This window comes from Zophobas morio, unplaced genomic scaffold (genome assembly GCF_036711695.1).
Source record: "Zophobas morio isolate AGI-343-1 ecotype UQ-CSIRO unplaced genomic scaffold, CSIRO_AGI_Zmor_V1 ptg000026l, whole genome shotgun sequence".
NCBI lineage: Eukaryota > Metazoa > Arthropoda > Insecta > Coleoptera > Tenebrionidae > Zophobas > Zophobas morio.
In genome coordinates this window covers 11,551,157-11,574,070 of record NW_026972131.1, presented here as the reverse complement: position 1 = coordinate 11,574,070, position 22,914 = coordinate 11,551,157, and the positions used below count along the sequence as shown (strand labels likewise).

General features: G+C 33.1%; 1 protein-coding gene across 1 annotated transcript in view; it reads left to right on the top strand.

Annotated features, from left to right (window-relative positions):
* The window catches only part of LOC135136119 (somatostatin receptor type 2-like), a 356,309-nt gene that overhangs the window by 321,674 nt on the left and 11,721 nt on the right, over positions 1-22,914 (top strand). Inside the window, exons 5-6 of the mRNA XM_064065251.1 lie at positions 849-889; positions 16,418-16,476. The gene's annotated coding sequence lies outside the window, so the exon portion shown is untranslated. The remainder of the gene's footprint in view (positions 1-848; positions 890-16,417; positions 16,477-22,914) is intronic.

Below are 22,914 nucleotides of genomic sequence, written 5' to 3'. Positions count from 1 at the left end.
TTATTGGTGGGGATGATTAGACAAATTTATAATTTTTTTTTAAACGAGTTTCGGTTTAATTATCATATATTGATGCTTATCATATTTAAACATTATAATTAATATTAATTATATTTAAATTTAATTAATCGTTTTGAAAATTTCCCCAAAATTTAAACTTTGTCGAGGAAACGAATCACAGAACCTGGTAACTTAAAACTGAAAAAAAAAGTACCGTTGGCAGATGTACTTGCAGAACAATTAAAGCGTTGTAACGGAAAAATTGACGCATAGGAAGACCTATTTTTTCGTAGTCTAGGGGTCACGAAACGTAAATATTATTCGGGTAAATGTTACAACAAAGTTAGTTCGCAACCCCAAAACAGGTAAAAGCTCAGCCTTAATCCTACGTCAACAATTTGAACACACGTCAATTATTTAGCGTTAATAAGCACATTAAGCAGGTCTGATATTGTTGGTCTTTGTATACAGAGGACCTCCCAGGAGAAACGTACTTGCATGTAGATATGGGTAGATATGAAACTATAACTATCGGAATTCATACCAGATCCGTGACGATGCTCATACACATTTCAGTGGCTACACCCTGATATGTAAATAAATTAAGCGCACAGGCATTTTAATGAACTAATGTCTGTTTACTGGATTGTTACAAGGAATTTTTATGTTACGAATTTTATACATCACGAAAAACAATCTGTATTCTCGTGTTAATTAATACCCTACTTCACGTTACTAGATTTACAGCGTAATTACACAAATTTGACTCGAACCTAACCCAATTAACAAAACCCAAAATGCCAACTTCGACAAATAATATAATGTTTCACGCACGACTTTGTTTTCAGGTACACAAACATCATCCCGAACCAAGGACCATGTATCTCAGGTGAGTTTCCCATTTAATCTAGCGTAATTTATGTCTGAATACTAAAACTCTCATTTTGGTCTGTTTCCTTCAATAAAACCAAGCCATTAAGTTTGACTATCCTCCCACAAAATTTAGGAAAACGCTTTTCCAAATAAAATTTACGTTTTTCCATTGTTCCATTTCGTTTTCAGCCTCCATGTTCAACACAATACCAACATATATCCTCCCGGACGTATTTTTTTCACTTGAAGACAGCCACCAGCAAGATTTCTATTTATTAAATTCGCCTGATTCTGATCCGGATAATTAATGGAAGTCGCCACTCAAAATTTATCGTGTCCATAAAAGTTGTTTTCGGACTAATTTGATTAAGTTGTTTGGCTGTTGCGTGCATTTTTCAGTCGATCAAGAACGCCGTATTTTCCTCACGATTTACATGATTAACGCTACGAGTCAAAGGCAATAGCGGGAGCGTTCACTTTTGACTTATGGAGAGTTAAAAGAGCCGGCCTGGATTCTGTGTAGAGAAAATTAAATTTATTCGAAGCTCGTAGGCAATTTAAGGACGGCATTTATTAAAATCTGTTGCGATCGCTTCATTTTTAGAGGTTTCTAGGCGGACTAGAGCGTCCAGAAATGTAACTTCAAACAAAACATTAAAAATTGTTCAACACTGTCGTACTATAGATAACTAAGAGAGTTATACGACTTTTAAACAAACAAATTAGTTTATAGCATGTTTGCAGCGGTCGTAAAATTTTATTACAAGCCGACCACGTGACAAGCAACATGTTGATTGATAACGTCGCACATTTATATAATTTTTATGAGGCGTTATCACCTGTTTGAATACTAATGTATATTTCCGTAACGATTTCTAGTCTTTCTGTGGCGCCTAGCAATGTCCACTTGAATAACTTCGTTACTTTTGATGCGTAATCGTCATTAGCTCTTTTTGTGTCCAGTTGGCTTTGAAGTGGCCCTAAAAGGTTGACGAACCTGGCAAGTGGCGGTCGCGTCGCCGCTGGGCCGTGATTAGTCCAACTTTGATCCAGCTTCCGTAATTACCGAATATGTCAATTTGTGGCATAATTTAATCCCGAATGTCGGGGCGAATTATCGTTGGGATACGTGTAAGACAAAGACGCAGGCCGAGGACTAACGTGATAGAAGGGCCACGATTAATCCTTGCGGCGATGTCTCGATATTTATCATGTTGAATGTAAACCAAGCCGTATTCAGACACCATCGTGAATAAGTCCAATCTAATATTCAATTTGTAGTCTGGTTTATTGCGAAATGTAATTTACGACCTCTCACCACCGCAGTCGGAAAGAAAAGTGTGCTTTCTCGTTTTTGATCCCGCGCCGGATATTTAACCCGAATTTATACACATAAAAGCTCTCTAATCGAGGGAGAAAATAACTTATAAGTCTCATCCGGTTTATGTGGCGCCCCGACTTTCCGTGCCGCTGGAAGAAGTAGGCAAATATCGATGGGTTCCGGCTTTGTCTCGTAAAAAATTATTTGCGGAGTTAGGTGAAAATGACGCCGAATCGTAAACTTGGACAACTGACATTTGGAACGAAATGGCTTTGGGAATTTTCGAGTCGTACTTTCATGAATATCGGGATTTTTAGATCGGGAAATTATGCCTAATATTAAAACGTTTCATCGTTATTTGTACACATTCCGGAATACCTAATTATTCAAATTGTTCTTGGTGAGGTAAACATAGGTGTTAATTAAGGTTTCACTTTTACAGTAACGTTCATAGGTGATAATTATTTCCCAACCGATCTATTACGACTACGAAAAGTCAAAATAACTGTTAAGAAATAATTTGGTTATACCTTGAAACCGTTCGACCGACCGTGGAAAAATGTCCACAGAAACCGAGTGACAAGAAAAACTTAAGTGTGAGTGTCGTGAAATTCGTGGGATGGCGATATTTAAGCAAAATTTTAGAGTGGGTGAATGCAGTGTGAAACGTCAATTTTGGTATGGAATTGTTATTATTATACATCATTTCAATTCTTAAATTACAAATCCATTAATTTTAATCTAGTTGAAGCACTATATGTTTACAAATTTTCATGAACGTTCTGGAAGTAGTCAGTAATTCGGCATATCGTAAAGACTAGATTTAATAATATGTTGAGTAGTTTTAAAATTTCGTCAAGAACGGGATTTTTTTTTGTTATTACTACCCGAAGCGAAAAATAAGCACAGATTCGTGATCCTAACACGAATTCCGATTAGAAAGACGTCTCTCCGAGCCGGAAATGTAAACCGTTATAGATAGATATAGAGGGTTATAGATTGACATAGAGGAATATGGACGAATATATGTAGAAAGATATAGACAGAAATTAAAGAATATGGAAAAATACAGATGGATATACAAGGGTACAGAAATATATAGAACGATAATGGAAGATAATAAAGATATAGAGGGTAATCGACGAAACTATAAGTATATAGGAAGATAAATGAAGATATAGCAACATAGAAAAATATAGACAGATAGAGAAGAATATAGATGTATATATAAGGATATAGACAAACATAGAAGGATTGAAGAGATATACACGGATATAGAAAGATATAGAAGGATATAGATAAATATAGAAAAATACAGAAAGATATAAGAGAATGTAGACAGATATAAACGGATACAAAACAATTTATGCGGATATAGAAGAATATAGAAGGATATAGATATAGAAGGTTATAGGAAGATATAGACGATTATAGAAAGATAATGACGGATATAGACGAATTTAGAAATATATGGAAGGGTACAGGAAGATAGAAGAAGATAAAGAAGCATCCAGAAGGACATAGACGAACATAGAAAGATGTGGCGGGATATACACAGATGCAGAAGGATAAATACGCATATAGAAATTGAGTAGTTTTAAAATCTCGTCAAAAAGTGGGGATTTTCTCCATTATTCTCGATCGTAGAGCAAGAAAAGCACAAATTCGTGATCTTGAAAAACTTTTCGTTTAGATAAACCAGACCGATTTTAGTAGTTTTAAAATTTCGTCAAAAAGGGAGATCTTAGCAATATATAGGACATAGAGATATACAGAAAGATATAGACGGATACAGAAGAATGTAGACAGACATAGTAGGATATAGAAGAATATAAAAGATTATAGAGAGATATAGACGATTATGTAAAGAAAATGATGGATATATACCAATTTAGAAAGATATAGGAGGATAATGTAGAAAAATATAGAAGATAGATCAAGGTGGAAAAGCATATAGAAGGATATAAACGTTTACGGAAGGATATAGACGAACATAGAAAGATATGGAGAAATATAGACGGATAAAGAAGAATATACACGGATATAGAAGGATATATAAGTTGAGTAATTTCAAAATTCCGTTAAAACTGGAGATTTTCTCCATTATTCTTGATTCTTGAGCAAAAATAATCACAAATTCGTCGTGATCCTGAAAAACTCTTCGTTTAGATAGCACAGACAGATCTTTCTAGTTTTAAAATTTGGTCAAAAAGGGGGACTTCAGAAAGATATAGACATATATAGAAAGATATACAAGGATATAGAGAGATATAGATGGATATAGGAGGATGTAGACACACATACCCAAATATAAAAACATTTAGGTGAATATAGAAGAATATAGAAGGTTATAGAGAGATATAGACGGATTTAGAAAGATATAGAAAGCTAATTTAGGAAGATAGAGGAAGATGGATAAGCATACAGAAGGATGTAGACGAACATAGAAAGATATGGAAGGACATACACAGATACAGAAGGATTCACACGGATATAGAAGGATATAAAAATTGAGTAATTTTAAAATTGCGTCAAAAAGTGGAGATTTTCTCCACTATTTTGATCTTAGAGCAAAAATAAACACAAATTCGTTATCCTGAAAAACTTTTTGGTTAGATATACCAAACCGATTTTAGCACTTTTAAACTTTCGTCAAAGAAAGGAATTTCAGAAAGATATAGACGGACATAGAAAGATATAGCAGGATGTAGAGATATAAAAAAATAAAGAAAGCTATCTATAGACGCAAATAGGAAGATGTAGACAGACATAGCTGGATAAAAAAAGATTTAGGTGGATATAGAAGAATATAGAAAGTTATATACAGAAGAAATAGACGGTTATAGAAAGATAAATACGGATAGAGACGGATTTAAAAAGATACAGAAGGATAATTTACAAAAATATAGAAGGATATAGGAAGACAGATCAAGATGAAGAAGGATTTAGAAGGATATAGATGTTTACAGAAGGATACAGACGAACCTAGGAAGATGTAGAGGGATATACACGGATACAGAAGGATATACACGGATATAGAAGGATATAGAAATGGAGTAGTTTTAAAATTTCGTCAAAAAAATGACGATTTCAGAAAGATGTAGACGGATATAGGAGGATGTTGACAGACATAGCCAGATATAAAAAGATTTAGGAGGACATAGAAGAATATACAAGGTTATATTATATAGAATGACATATATATGAACGTTTGTAGAAAGATAATGACGGATATAGACGGATTTAGAAAGATTTAGAAGGATAATTTAGAAAAATATAGAAGGATATAGGAAGATGGATCAAGATGAAGAAGCAAATAGAAGGATATAGAACTTTACAGAAGGATATAGACGAACATAGAAAATATGAAGAGATATACACGGATACAGAAGGATATAGAAATTGAATAGTTTTAAAATTCCGTCAAAAAGTAGGGATTTTCTTCAATATTCTTGATTGCAGAGCAGAAATAAACACAAATTCGTGATCCTGAAGAACTGTTCGTTTAAATAGACCAGACCGACTTTTAGTAGTTTTCAAATTTCGTCAAAAAATTTCAGAAAGATATAGACGGATATAGGCACATATAGACGCATGTAGAAGAGTATAGAAGGATATACAAGGTTATAGAAATGGTTATAGACCGACATAGACGAAAATAGATGGAATCAGAAAGATATAGAAGGATAATAAAAGATAATAAGGATATATATCGACGAAACTAGAAGGATATCGGAAGATAGGGACAGAGGTAGAAACATATAGAAAAATATAAACAAATATAGAAGGATAGACAGAAATAGATGGAATTATAAAGATATGGAAGGACAGTGAAAGATTATAAGGAAATATATCAACAGATGTAGAATGATATAGACGAAGATAGAAGGATGTAGGCGGATATACACCAGTAGAGATTCGTGCTCCTCGTGAAATTTTTAGAAAGATATAGACAGATATAGAATGATACCGAAGGATATAGAAAGATATAGAAAAACATAGAAAGCTATAAACGGATATAGGAAAATTTATGCAGATATAGAAGAAGATAAAAGTCTATAGAGAGATATAAACGATTATGGAAAAATAATGACGGATATAGACGGATTTAGAAAGAATAGAAAGAAAATTTAGAAAGATATAGAAGGCTATAGGTAGATAGAGGAAGATGAAGAAGAATACAGACGAATTTAGAAACATATTGAGGGATACACACAGATATAGAAGGATATAGACGTATATAGAAGGATACAGAAATTGAGTAGTTTTAAAATTTCGTCAAAAAAGGGGATTTCAAAAAGATATAAACGGATATAGGAAAATGTAGACAGACATAGCCAGATAAAAAAGATTTAGGTGGACATAGAAGAATATACAAGGCTATATTATATAGAATGACATATATATGAACGTTTGTAGAAAGATAATGACGGATATAGACGGATTTTGAAAGATGTAGAAGGATAATTTAGAAAAATAGGGAAGGATATAGGAAGATGGATCAAGATGAAGAAGCAAATAGAAGGATATAGAACTTTACAGAAGGATATAGACGAACATAGAAAATATGGAGAGATATACACGGATACAGAAGGATATAGAAATTGAATAGTTTTAAAATCCCGTTAAAAAGTGGGGATTTTCTTCATTATTCTTGATCGCAGAGCAAAAATAAACACAAATTCGTGATCCTGAAAAACTTTTTGTTTAGATAGACCAGACCGATTTTAGTGGTTTTCAAATTTCGTCAAAAAATGGGGATTTCAGAAAGATATAGAGGGATATAGGCACATATAGATGGATGTAGAAGAGTATACAAGGATATACAAGGTTATAGAAATGGTTATAGACCAATATAGATGAAAATAGATGGAATTATAAAGATATGGAAGGACAGTGAAGGATAAGAAAATATATCGTCAGATATAGAATGATCTAGACGAAGATAGAAGGATATAGAGGGATATACACGAATAGAGATTCGTGCTCCTCGTGAAATTTTTGAAAGATATAGACAGATATAGAATGATACAGAAGGATATAGAAAGATATAGAAAGATATAAACGGATATAGGAGGATATAAACCAACATAGCGGGATATGAAAAAAAATTAGGCAGATATAGAAGAATTTAAAACGTTATAGAGAGATATAAACGATTATAGAAAGATAATGACGGATGTAGACGGATTTAGAAAGAATAAAAAGAAAATTTAGAAAGATATAGAAGGCTATAGCTAGATAGAGGAAGATGAAGAAGGATACACACGACTTTAGAAACATATGGAGGGTGACACACAGATACAGAAGGATATACACGTATATAGAAGGATACAGAAATTGAGTAGTTTTAAAATTTCGTCAAAAAAGAAGATTTTAGAAAAATATAGAGAGATATAAACGGATATAGGAGGATGTAGATAGACATAGCTGGATATAAAAATATTTCGGTGGATATAGAAGAATATAGAAGGTTACAAAGAAATATAGACGATTATAGAAAGATAATAACGGATAGAAACGGATTTTGAAAGATATAGAAGGATATAGGAAAGTAGAGGAAAATGAAGAAGCATACAAAAGGATATAAACGGATATAGAAGGATATAGAATTTGAGTAATTTTAAAATACCGTCAAAAAGTGGGGATTTTCTTCATTATTCTTGATCGCAGAGTAAAAATAAACACAAATTCGTGATCCTGAAAAACTTTTCGTTTAGATAGACCAGACCGATTTTAGTAATTTTCAAATTTCGTCAATAAATGGGGATTTCAGAAAGATATAGACGGATATAGGCACATACAGACGAATGTAGAAGAATATAGAAGGATATACAAGGTTATAGAAATATGTAGATGGTTATAGACCCATATAGACGAAAATAGATGGAATTAGAAAGATATAGAAGGATAATGAAAAATTATAAGGATATATACCGACGAAACTAGAAGGATATAGGAAGATAGGGGAAGATGTAGAAACATATAGAAAAATATAGACAGATATAGAAGTATATAAATGGATGCAGACGAACATAGAAGGATATAGATGGATATACATTTAGATAGCCCGGACCGATTTTAGTTGTTTTAAAATTTCGTCAAAAAAGTGAAATTTTAGAAAGATATAGACATAGAAGGGTACAAATTGTGTGCATATAATGTGTGCTAATAAAATTAAAAATAAATCCATCCCGATCAACCGAAATTAATCTATATGGAAAATAAAGAAAAATTGGTTGGAGGTTATTTTAATGGAACTTCGGTCGCCCTTGAAGAACAATAAAACATATCCACCTTTTTTGAAAAATTATAAATCTGATAAAATAAAACAATGGCGATTAACATCTCCAGACTCTCTCCACACCCGCTATTTTTTAATTTAGTCAGACGAAAATAAAGCACGAAGGACAAACTAAGCGAAGATATTTGCCAATAATCAGAGTAGGCCTTAAAGCCGCCTTAGCCCCCGTGTTTGTCTCTCCGGCATCGCCGAAGCACATTTTAAATTTAAATTGATAAGCATGAATAAAGTGATGTGATATAACATCTTGGAAACTGCTTAGTACCATCTTTCTCGATATGCGTCTAACCTTTTTTGTCAGTTTTATTGAGAAATAGGGGTCCGGATGAATTTATATTCCCGTATCAGCTAGAAGCACATTGTTTCTTATTTATAATGTAAACTCAGAAGTGCAAAAAATAAATTTATGGTTTCTCCAAACAATATTTATCCCGAAAATGGTAAGCTACTCGAATGGAATGGCTGGTTAAAGAAGAGGACCGATATTTCAAACAATTTTCTTGGATTCGAATAAAATTACATCTGAAACATTAATCAAGATTTAAAGACCAAAAAAGCGACACTTTGTACATATTTTCGGGGATTTGTGAGGAATCCCGAATTTATCGCTTTTCGCGCGTCCATCATTTGGCAATTACTCGATTTTAACGGAAAAGCAATCAAAAGCGCGGGATCAGTGGCGTAACTACCAGTAGTGTTTATAAATACTGTTGTTCTCTACCCGTGAAAATGTTGAAGAGCTCGATGCCGTTTCTCTTCCGATTAAAATAATTAAGTGCACCCAAATTCGCTTTGATAATGGTTTAGTGCGCCCCTGCTCAATTACCGCGTTTTATGAGTTTTTGCGAGAACAATCGAATTTCGCACGGGTCACCAACCGGCCGGCTCCACAGACCAGGACTCAGATTAATACGCAATAAAACCACACCCCGAAATCCCTTAATACACCCGGCACTCTCGAGCGACCAGCAATGTTGCCAAGATTCTAATCTCATTTTTTGATGTTTTGCGCCTGGCATGTAACATATATAATCCAAAAGAGCAGAGGGCGGAAAATTAATTGTCAAAGTTTATAATCATACCTGACCCCTAATCCGGCACTGTAGCGCATAAACTTTCGCTAATTGCTATTTACAGTCCGAAATTCAAGCGAATATAATAAGCGCGTCATCTGCACTTCAAAGACCCTGCCAGAGATATGAATAATAACATGCCGCTCATTTTATTCTGAAATCCAATATTACATTATGAGTTTCCGGTTCTGTGACTCTATACATCTCTTTTTATTGTGGAGGCGTCCATGCGGAAAATCCGCTCGCGCGGACGCGTATGCGCTAAATCTAAACAATATGCAACGACATGCCTTTTCGAGCGCATAATTATCGAAATGATCACTTATTGTTAGAGCTTAATTAGTAGGAAACAAAGAAAATTGCGTTGTGTTAAGTCACGTGTCACTCCATCCGTTCGGTAAACGACTATAGCTATAAAACGAAACCTTAACAATCGACTTCGTGTTCGCATTTTTGTGAATAGGCGCCGAACACAATACAATAATATAAATTTCAGATGTCTGCCACAAAATACACGAGAGAAATTAGGGCCCATTTATTTTACATTTAACAAAGCAAAGAACCGTACAAAAGCAAAATTTTCGGTTCGTGGTTTTGACCTTAATAGAAACTTTCCGTTTCGTTAGAGTTTTCATCACCGGTCTGTCGTGCGGGGTTTGTTTTGTCATTGAAATTTTTCTCGGGAAATAACAGGGCCCAAATCCTGTAATTATCGTGGGGTCTATGCGCAAAGTGTCGTGACGAGATTATCAGATTAAATTCGCCAACACCTGCTAGGGGTAGTTTGATTGGTTGTTCAACATCCCTCGACACTCTCAAGTTAAATAAATCAATCTGAAGGAATCGAAGGGGGTGGTCGTAACATTTACTTACCTTGTGGCGTGCTTAAGGGGGAACGCTAGACGAGAGACAAGTTTGAATTGGTTGGGATTGAAGAACCGAAACATTGAATCCCAGAACTGAAATACTGAAAAACTGAAAAATGGAAGGAAAATTGAAAAATCGAAAAAGTGAAAAAATTCAAAACTGAAATCTTGAAAAACTGAAAAATGGAAAGAAAATTGAAAAATCGGAAAAGTGAAAAAATTCAAAACTGAAACATTGAAAAATTCAGAAATCGAAAAATTGAAAAATCACAATTGAAGAAAGAATTGAAAAATCGGGAAATAGAGAAATGGGAAAATAAAAAAAATCAGTTAATCGAAAAACTGAGAAATCGAAAAATGAAGAAATTCGAGAAACCGAAAATATGAAGAATCGAGAATCGAAGAATCGATAAATTGAAAAATCCCAACAGTAATATATCGAAAAATTGAGAAATCGTAATCGAGCAAAACTGAAGTATCGTAAAGTTAATAAATTAAAAAACTGAAAATTTAAAAAAAAAAATCGTATCAAAAACTAAAAATTCAAAAAATCGAGAAATTGAACAATAAAAAAATCAAAACATTAAAATCCCAGTAAGTTGATAAATAGGAAAATTTAAAATACAAAAACTTTAAAAATCCAAGCCTGAAAACTCAGAAAATCGAGGACTTGTTAAGATAAAACAGATTTTGGCAAATAACATATCTTCTAAGAAAATACAGGGTGAATGGGCGGGGATACGATTTGCCAAGATAAGACTGATTTTGCCAAATGAAGAAAATATAGGGCGGTGGGGGTTTAGTACTTGATAAGATAAAATTGCTTATGCCAAATTTCATGCCGCCTAAGAAAATAAAGGGTGGGGGGAGGGGGTAATACTTACTAAGGGTGGGTGGGTGGGTGGGGCTAGGACTTGCTAAGATAAAACTGATTTTGGCAAATGACATACCTTCCAAGAAAATAGAGGGTGGGTGGGTGGGGCTAATACTTGTTAAGATAAGACTGATTTGTTGAGGAAGTTGTACACTGCATGTGTAGACTTATATTTTGCCCGTTTTGTTAATATAGGTAGTCCTCTTTTTTTGTTTAATAATCTTTGTTTTTTTTAATATAGTTTTATTTCAATAACAGGATGATAGTTATCATATTTTCAGTTTCTTGTTGGAAAAAAAAGACTTCGTATATTTAGAAAAAATGGGCAAAATATAAGCCCCACCCACCCACCCCTTCTCAATTGTGATGAATTTTTTATTCATCGTGGGCCCATTTCTAGAAATTACGATATGAAATATGGTTTTATAAGGGTAGAAGTTTCTCGAAAAAATTTAATTTTACAATTAAACTTCGCCCCTCGGTCTGATTAGGAATGAAAAAATCATCAGAATAGAGATAGGGTGGGTGGGCGGGCCTTATATTTTACCCTTTTTCTTAATATAGGTAGTCGTCTTTTCTTGTTTAATCTTTGTTTTTTTTTCATATAGAGTTTCATTTCAATAACAGGATGCTAATTGACATGTTTTCAGTTTTTTGTTGGAAAAAAAAACTTCGTATTTTTAGAAAAAATGGGCAAAATATAAGCCCCGCCCACCCACCTCTTCTCAATTGTGATGAATTTTTTATTCATCGTGGGCCAATTTCTAGAAATTACGATATGAAATATGTTTTTAAAAGGGTAGAAGTTTCTAGAAAAATTTTGATTTTACAATTAAACTTCGCCCCTCGGTCTGATTAGGAATGAAAAAATCATCAGAATAGAGGTAGGGTGGGTGGGCGGGCCTTATATTTCGCCCGTTTTCTTAATTTAGGTAGTCGTCTTTTCTTGTTTAATCTTTGTAATTTTTTTAATAGTTTTATTTCAATAACAGGATGATAGTTAACAGATTTTCAGTGTCTTGTTGGAAAAAAAACTTCGTATATTAAGAAAAAATGGGCAAAATATAAGCCCCGCCCACCCACCCCTTCTCAATTGTGATGAATTTCTTATTCTTCGTGGGCTCATTTCTAGAAACTATACGATATGAAATATGGTTTTATAAGGGTAGAATTTTCTCGAAAAAATTTAATTTTACAATTAAACTTCGCCCCTCGGTCTGATTAGGAATGAAAAAATTATCAGAATTGAGATAGGGTGGGTGGGCGGGCCTTATATTTTACCCTTTTTCTTAATATAGGTAGTCGTCTTTTCTTGTTTAATCTTTGTTTTTTTTTCATATAGAGTTTCATTTCAATAACAGGATGATAATTGATATGTTTTCAGTTTTTTGTTGGAAAAAAAAACTTCGTATTTTTAGAAAAAATGGGCAAAATATAAGCCCCACCCACCCACCCCTGCTCAATTGTGATGAATTTCTTATTCATCGAGAGCTCATTTCATGAAATTACGATATGACATATATATTTAAAAGGGTAGAATTTCCTAGAAAAAAATTGATTTTACAATTAAACTTCGCCCTTCGGTTTGATTAGAAACGAAAAAATCATCAGAATAGAGATAGGGTGGGAGGGCGGGCCTTATATTTTGCCCTTTCTCTTACGTAGAACCTTTTTTGTTCTTTCTCGTTTTTCTCGAAAAACTGAAGAAATGAAAAACTGGAAAATGAAAAAATTAAAAATTGAAAACTCGAGAAACTCAATTCGAAAAATTGTGTCAATTTTCCTGTAAAAAAAATAACGGAAAAAACAAAAATGTTACAAAAAAAATACGACAAAAAAAGCCACAAAGAAATACCTTCTTATTTTGGCGCCTTTTTTTATACGCAGTTAATATTTGTTGTTTTTGGGATTTTTTTGTCTCCTTTTTGTTGTTTTTTATCTATTGTCAAATATCTAACAAGTCTGGTATTATCATCACAATTATCAACCCACAAATAGACACTATAAACTCTTAAAGGCAGACTTTTACTGTCGACTTTAATAATAATAATAATAATAATGGATAAAGGGCATACCCTTGTACCATGGGTGGAATAAGTGATGGGTAAAGTTTGAGTGCTTCTGGCGGCCAAGCCAACCACCTGGTCCCTTTTGCGCAAAGTCCCCAGATTTGACACCTCTGCACTATGATCGTTTTTAACTCAAAACATCAAAGAAAACAAAAACTCTAAAATTTAAAAATTCGACAAATTGAAAAATCATGGAACTCAAAAATCGAAAAGTCGAAATGGTGAGAAATCTAAAAACCTAAAACTTTAAAAACTGAAAAATTAAAATATCGAAATTACTGAAAAGTACTGAACTAACGACTCAAAATCTGTCGAATTGATACCCATTTTTTTTCAATAATTGTTAGTTTTTGTTAAAAACTCTGCCAAACAATAGATCATGAATTTTCCTCTGATATTCCTGTTAAAATTAGTCTACGTATTTTGCATTAATTTGTTATATATTTTGATTTTAATAAACACATTATTATTTCAACAAATTGCACCACTAACAAACATTTAATGACTCTGCGCCCTGTAAAAGGTGATGTTTTATCGATGTACGAATTTTTAAGCGCTTCTATGATGGTTATGACTCAAAAAACTTGAAAAGAAAACATACAATGGTGCTTTTTTTACGATATTTCTCAGCCATATTTTTTTAATTGATTGAACTGGTCTCTGCGCTCTAGAACATGAAAAAAGCTGCAGTTTGATGTATGATACATCTATATTAATATCATTTTTTCATACAAAAAACCAAAAAAATATTATACCTCGTCTAGCGAGTCCTCTTAAGGGGGCGGTCTACCTTTTCTTGTCACACTCGTCGCAAAATCTCACGCCCCCTTGACTCCCAAATTTTCCACTTACGTCTGGATCGAGCACTTTGAGGTTTTCGTCTATCAGACTGACGGCTCGATTGTAATGGAAAGATAATTAAACTTGGCGATATCTGGTTTAGTGAAAACTCATTTCTAGCCACAAAGCAACAAACTGCAATAAACCAAGTTCAAAATTTAATTGTACGTCAGATCCCTGGGTGCGGTTTCAATCAGTCGATATCGTCCTGGGAGGAACGAAATTAACATCGCGTCTAGCGGAATTTGCTATTTTTAGAAGCTGCATTTTTTCCTTATTAAAGCTTGAGGTGCCGAATTTGAATAATTATGTGCTCGTAATGTTATTAAAAGTTACTACGCAACATTTTGTATTCCGAGCAGGTCTTCGGAATGTTGTTGTGACGCGAAAATCCATTACGCAAAACTCGGCTCGAATGGATATTGTATTTCGTACCTCCGTCTGTTTTTTTTGTTTTTTTAATAAGAAGATAGAGATAATTTAATGAGTTACTTTTTTTGTTTCAGTTTTAGGAAAAAATGCTTTGTTTGGACTTCAGATCGAATCTTTTGTGTCTCTTATCCTTTATCTGCGCTTTTATACCTTGACGGATGAGAGTCATGGATTTCCCTTACAGAAACATTAGTTAGAGCCACCGCGTCTACAATAGAAGTTTTTATCGCCTAACGTCATGTATCAAAGACCAATCTCTAGAGTCTTTTTTCTATGGTTTTATTCAAATTGAAGTACAACGCATCGTTTATCCTTTATACGACAGTCACAATTAAGCGAATTTAAAATTTAACAAAAATAAATAATAATTTTGAAAGTAATCAAGCGAAATTTTCCCGGTGCCTCCACCATTATCTCATTCGTTGTTTACTTGAATAAAATCTTAAGCCTCCCGGCGAACTACTCGTACTTAATTTAAGCGACTTATTTGGACTAACTTTATGCAAAAGTAAGCGATTAATCACAGCTCGGAATAGGCAAATAGTTGACCATTGTGTCCCGAATCTGGTGAATAATTTGAAATTCCATCCCTCTTTACTCACCTTAACCGAATGAGAAGTAGTTCACATAAGCATTATGCTGCAGGATAGACGTACCAAGTAATTAAATCCAAAACTTTAACAATGCCTGCCATGGAACAGAAATTATTTTAATATAACTGAAATTACATACCCTCATAAGCACGATTTACATAATCTGTCGGATCTAGAACGGGAATTCATAACCGATTCAAGTGACAACTAATTTTCCTATACCACAATTCAAATTCTTCCTGTTTGCGTAACGAAAAAAGTTTTTTCCGCGGGTCCTTTCCATAAACCGTACTGAAATGTTTTGTCATATTTATGAAGGTTTGCGGTTCCCTACTTGTGAGAAGCTCCACCGGCTGCATTTAGTAGACCTGAATCGAATAACGCCATCTTACGAGGTCACAACGACATCTTTCTTCCAGCTGACTGACGATCCAGGATACATAAAACCGTTTATAGCTTTGTAACCTTCCTTAAAGGATAAGGAAATGTTTCAATAAAATTTAGTACTTACATTTTCGGTTCTTCAACTCACCTACGCGTTCGGCGATTTAAAAAAGTTTGCAAATTGAATGCGCGACGTAAAACATGCTTATCTGGAATGTTGTTTGCAAAAATTTGCATAATTAGGTAATCGGGCTACACAAAAATTTAATTAAAAGGCACGCGGTGTGGATTAATTTTGCTTAGTTAATAATAGCGGAGTTTTTACACGCACGATTTTTGTGAGTCGTGCTTTCAAAAGCTGCTATCTGTGTATAAATTGTAACGAAGCTATGGGGATTTATCACTCGCAACAACTAACTAAACTGATATCGAGTTTAAACATTTTATCCGATGCATTGTTGGTCCGCTTCCTGGGCTGATAAAAGTGATGACCGATGAAACTTTAAACGACATAAACACAAAAGTTGGCGTGGGAGTCCGTGATTTATGGTGCGGTTTATGACCTAATTGCTGACAGTCATAGGAAACTAGTTAAAATTGCAATTTACTGGAAAAATACACAGTAGGGTGGTAAAAGGATTTGTAAAAGTTACATTTCTGAAAGAAACTGTTGGCGCTTGTTACAGAAGTAAGATATATGAGTCTATTACGTCACTAGTTAAATTCAGTTTCGTTTATTAGCACTGCACAAAGTTGTTACATAATTACAATTTTTGTTTTTTTTTCAGATTTGCAATTACAATCAATGGACTTTCTTTGGACCAACAACTGTAAGAAAGTTATTTAAGTAAGTAGTTTTTAATTTCGAATGATTTTGAAAGCTTCAAATTTAATTCGATTTTTTCTAATTCGAAGATTTGACATAATTTGATGGCTAATTTAGGAAAAATGGTGGGAATTGTCGAAGAAACGAGAAACAGATCGCTTTAGGTAATTTTCGAATATGATCGAAACATTGTCTAAAAAGTAAAAAAAAAACTGAACAAGCAAATACATTTTTTTATCCTCAAATTTGCCATAAGTCTGGAAAAATCGCAGGATTTTTCGAAGAAATGAAGCCGAAAATAATTTCTGGAAGTCAAAATGTAGAAAAAAGTCTCTTGAGGTAATTTTCGAAGGTGATCGCAAAAAGTTACCGAAAAATTCGCAAAAAAATCTGGGATAGAGACTTCGATATTTCGATTTGAAAATCATAACATTGTTTATGGTTCCAGCAAGATTTTAACCATATTCGGCTTGATTTTTTTTTTATCAAAAAAATTTTAAATGTGGGAATTAAACGGGCGATTTTGGAGTTTTCGAAAATGAAGCCGCAATCTAGGAAAAATCTTTTTAGTTAATTTTTTAGTGTAAACGGGAAAATTTTCTTTAGGTGAGAGTACTGAAAAGTTGAGCTTTCGCAAAAAAATGTCTAAAGTCACAAAAAATTCTGGGATATACTTAGATCTCGAGGCACTGACTACGCACTTTTTTTTAATTATCATTTTTCGCTAAGTGATTTTGAAAAAATGGTAGAAATTTGCAAAAAAATGAGGCCGAATTTAACTTATGTAGATCGAAATCGATAAAATATTTAATTTTAGAAGATGGAAAAAAAGGTCGTTTTTTTCGTTCTGACGAAAGTAAGAGGGACTATTGAAGTATTCAGCTTTGGATTAAATTGTCTAAAAAGCCGCAAAAAATTCTGCAGTACAGATCTCGACGTACTGATTCTAAAGCTATAGCACTTTTTGTCTCATGAGATTTCAGAAATAGATTCTTTCTATGATTCTTTCTAAACAAAATTCTTTCAGATTCTTGAAAAAAAAACAGGAGTCCCAAGAATGTTTGAAGTTCTTTTCTCTCAGTTATTCCATTGCCAAGATAAAACTGAGTTTGCCAAATGATTTACCCTCTACCTTTTATTCTCTTAGAGGGTCTATCATTTGGCAAAATCAGTCTTATCTTAAAAGGTACTATGCCCGCCCACCCGCCCCCTATTTTCCCAAAAAATGTCATTTGCCAAAATCAGTCTTATCTTACCAAGTACTAGCCCCACCCACCCACCCTCTTTTCTCTTACAGGGTATCTCATTTGCCAAAATCAATCTTATCATACCAAGTACTAGCCCCGCCCACCCACCCTTTATTTTCTCAGAGGGTAGTATTTGCTAGTACTTGCAAAGTTAAAACTTATTTTAGCAAATGACATAAACTCTGAGAAAATAAATAAAATAAAGTTGTTAATTCTAAATATTGCCATATTTTGCACGATTCTGGAAAAATCGAAGGAATGTTCGAAGAAAGGGACCGAAAATAATTTCTGGAGGTGGAAATATAGCAAAAAATCTCTTGAGGTAATTTTTGAAGGTGATCACAAAAAGTTTAAACTCTGATAAGGTAGAAGAATATTGAAAAATTGAGCTTCTCAAAAAGTTACCGAAAAATTCGCAAAAAAAAAATGTTTATGGTTCCAGCAAGATTTTAGCCATATTCGTCTTTTTATGCTAAAAATTTTAAACATGGACGATTTCAGAGTTTTCGAAAATGAAGTGGAAATCTAGGAAAATGTTTTTTTAGTTAATTATTGAAGGCAAACGGGAAAATTTTCAATAGGGAAGAGTATTGAAAAATTGAGCTTTCCAATAAATTGTCCAAGAAAACATAAAAAAGCTCTAGGATATTTTTAGATCTTGAAGTATGAAGAATAAGAAGATCCAGGAATAAATTGTGTGAGAGCAAAATTTTAAAAATTCTGGGTTTGGAAGTCATTTTTTCTAAATTGTCATATTTCGTTGGACGATTCTGGAAAAATCACACGAATTTTCGCAGAAATGAAGCCGGGAAATAATTTCTGGTTCGAAGGTGATCGACAAAAGGTCGAATTTTCATTGAAACATTGCGCTTTTCAAAAAATTATCAAAAAATTCGCAAAAAAATCTGGGATAGAGATCTCCACATTAAATGGGCGATTTTGGAGTTTTCGAAAATGAACCCGAAATCTAGGAAAAAATAGTTTTACTTAATTTTCGAAAGTAAACGGGAAAAAAATCATTATTGAAAGACTAAGCTTCCGAAAAAATTGCCTAAAAAAATCACAAAAAATTCTGGGATATACCTAATAACTAGATCTCGACGTACTGATTCGAAGAATATTGTGAGCAAAATTTTAGAAATATTGGGTTCGGAAGTATTTTTTTTAATAGCCATATTTCGTTGGACGATTCTGGAAAAATCGTAAGAATTTTCGAAGAAATGAAAAAGAAAATAATTTCTGGAAGTCGAAATGTAAAAAAAATGTTTTGAGGTAATTTTCGAAGGCGATCGAAAAAATGAGGAAATTTACATAAAAAGAGAGAATTTTGAAACAGTTATCAAAAAATTCGCAACAAAATCTGGGATCGCCATCTCGACGTCCTGATTTGAAAATCATAAGGTTATTTATGTTTTCAAAGCAAAACTTTAATCATGTTCAATTTAAATTTATTTCTTTTTAATGTTAAAAATTACGATATTTAAATCGGCAAGTTTTCGATAATGAGGCTCAAAATATCTTCCTTTTTCAAAGTTTTACAGCAAAAATGAAGACAGATTCGTGATCCTAAGGAAATTTCGCTTTCGACATATGCCTTTTCGGCAGGGTTTTAGAAAATTTCACATTTAATTAAAAATATGCACAAATTCTTGATCCTGAGAAAATTTCAGGTTAGATAGACGTCTTTTTGGAATGATTCAATCAGCTTTGATTTTTGAGAAAAAATGGTGGAGGAGCCAAAATACAAATTAATATCTCTCTTATTTGGCAACCCACAGTAAAAATAAGCACAAATTCGTGATGCTGAGAAATTTTCGATCATGATAGATGCTTTTTGGGAAAGATTTTCGAAGCTTTAAAATTAAGTGAAAATAGGTGGAGGCGCCGGGACAAAAATTCGTATTTATCCTATGTGAAGACCTATAGTAAAAATAAGCACAGATTCATGATTTTAGTTTAGACAATCCCTTTTTAACCGAATTTTTTAGACGAAACTCTTTTCAAGACAATTATAGGAAATTTCAAATATATTGAAAAATTCGAAACTTTCAAATTTAGTGAAAATTGGTGGAGGCGCCGGGACAAAAATTCGAATTTACCCTATCTGAAGACCTATAGTAAAAATAAGACAGATTCATGGTTTTGGTTTGGACAATCCCTTTTTAACCGAATTTTTTAGACGGAACTCGTTTCAGGACAATTATAGAAAATTTCAAAAATAGTGAAAAATTGGTGGTGGCGCCAGAACAAAACATCGTATCTCTCTTATTCAAAGATCTAAAGTTAAAATAAGCACGAATTTGTGATCTTGAGAAAATTTCGATAACGATAGCTGCTTTTTTGGAAGGATTTTTGAAAGTTTCAAATTCAGTGAAAAATTGGTGGAGGCGCCGAGACAAAATTCAAATCTACCTTATCTGACGACCTGTGTTAAAAATAAGCACAGATTCTTGATCCTGAGAAAATTTCGGGTTAGATGGACGTCTTTTTTGAATGCTTCGATCAACTTTGATTTTAGGGAAAAAATGGTGGAGGCGCCAGAATCAAATTTCATATCTCTCTTATTTAGCAACCCACAGTAAAAATAAGCACAAATTCGTGATTCTGAGAAAATTTTGGTCATGGTAGATGCTTTTTTGGAAGGATTTTTGAAACTTTCAAATTTAGTGAAAATAGGTGGAGGCGCCGGGACAAAAATTCCCATTTACCCTATCTGAAGACCTATAGTAAAAATAGGTGCAGATTCATGATTTTAGTTTAGACAATCCCTTTTTAACCGAATTTTTTAGACGGAACTCGTTTCAGGACAATTATAGAAAATTTCAAAAATAGTGAAAAATTGGTGGTGGTGCCAGAACAAAACATCGTATCTCTCTTATTCAAAGATCCACAGTAAAAATAAGCACAAATTTGTGATCTTGAGAAAATTTCGATAACGATAGGTGCTTTTTTGGAAGGATTTTTGAAAGTTTCAAATTCAGTGAAAAATTGGTGGAGGCGCCGAGACGAAATTCAAATCTGTTGTCTAAAATGCCGCAAAAATTTCTGGAGTGCAGATCTCAACGACGTACTGATTCTAAAGCTATAGCACTTTTTGTCTCATTCCATTTCAGAAATATTCGGTCTGAAAATCCTTTCTGAAATAAAACACCAAGAACTGACTTCCTCGATTTTTTCAAATTCTTAAGGAAAACGCACCAGCGACTCCACCTATTCTTTCTAAATAAATTCCCGGATACCCCAAGGTTCTTAAAAATTTTTTAACAAGAAAATACCAGAAAACTTCAGGATTGTTTCAGCTTCTTTTCAAATAAAAAACCTGAGACCCCAAGATTTTTTTCAAATTTAAAAGCAAAAAAACTCTTTTTACGATTCTTTCTAAACAAAATTCTTTCAAATTGTTGAAAAAAAACAGGAGTCTCAAGAATGTTTGAAGTTATTTTCTCTCAGTTATTGCATTGCCAAGATAAGACTGATTTTGCCAAATAATATACCCTTTACCCTTCATTCTCTTAGAGGGTATATCATTTGGCAAAATCAGTCTTATCTTAACAGATACTAGGCCCGCCCACCCGCCCCCTATTTTCCCAAAAGATGTCATTTGCCAAAATTAGTCTTATCTTACCAAGTACTAGCCCCACCCACCCACCCTCTCTTCTCTTACGTGGTATCTTATTTACCAAAATCAATCTTATCATACCAAGTACTAACAAAAAGTCTAAATTCTGAAAAGGACGAAGAATATTGAAAAACTGAGCCTTTCAAAAAAGTTACCGAAAAATTCGCAAAAAAATATTCGTTTTTTTTATGCTACAAATTTTTAACATGGGCGATTTTTAAGTTTTCGAAAATGAAGTGGAAATCTGGGAAAACATTTTTTTAGTTAATTTTCGAAGGCAAACGGGGAAATTTTCATTAGGGGAGAGTATTGAAAAATTGAGCTTTCCAATAAATTGTCCAAAAACCCATAAAAAAACTCTAGGATATATTTAGATCTTGAAGTAATGATTCCAGGAATATATCGTGTGAGAGCAAAATTTTAGAAATACTGGGTTTGGAAGTCATTTTTTTCTAAGTTGTCATATTTCGTTGGACGATTCTGGAAAAATCGTAAGAATTTTCGCAGAAATGAAGCCGAAAATAACTTCTGGAGGTCGAAATGTAAATAAACGTATTGAGAAAATTTTCGAAAATGATCGAAAAAAGGTCGAAATTTTCATATGGGAGAAAATTGAAACATTGAAATTTTCAAAAAGTCATGAGAAAATTCGCAAAAAAAATAAATCCTGGATAGAGATCTCGACATTCTGATTTAAAAATCATAAAATTATTTATGGTTCCAGAAGCATTTTAGCCATATTCGCTTTGATTTTTTTGTCCTAAAAATTTTAAATATGGCAATTAAATGGGCGATTTTAGAGTTTTCGAAAATGAAGACTACGAAAAAAAATTTTTTAGTTAAGGAAAATTTTCATTAGGGGAGAAAATCGAAAAATTGAGCTTTCGAAAAAATTGTCTAAAAAGTCGCAAAAAATTCAGGGATATACTTAGATCTCGACGTAATGAGTCGAGGAATAGTGTGAGCAAAATTTTAGAAATATTAGGTTTGGATGTAATTTTTTTTTAAATTGCCATATTTCATTGGACGATTCTGGAAAAAATGTTAGAAGTTTCGAAGATATGGAGCCGAAAATAATTTCTGGAGGTGGCAATGTAGAAAAAAATCTCTTGAAGTAATTTTCGAAGATGATCCAAAAGAAGTCGAAATTTTCATAAGAGAGAATTTTGAAAAATTGAGCTTTTCAAAAAGTTATCAAAAAAAACGCAAAATTTTCCCGACGTTTTGATTTAAAAATCGTAGGCTTGTTTAAAAATAAATAAATAAGTAATTAATTAACAGTTATGATTTCAGAGCATGATTTTACCCATATTCGGTTTGAATTATTTTTTTTTAATCAACAATTTTAAATGAACGAGTTTTAGAAAATTAAACCGAAAATATCTTTCTTATCAGAGGATTTACAGCTGAAATGAAGACAAATTCGTGATCCTCAAAAAATTGCGGTTTCGATTAATATCTTCTCGGCAGGGTTTTAGAAAATATCGTATTTAGTTAAATATTTGTGGAGGCGCCGGAACAAAAATTCCAGTCTGTCTTATTTAACGACATATGTATAATAAAAATTCGTATCTCTCTTATGCGAATATATAC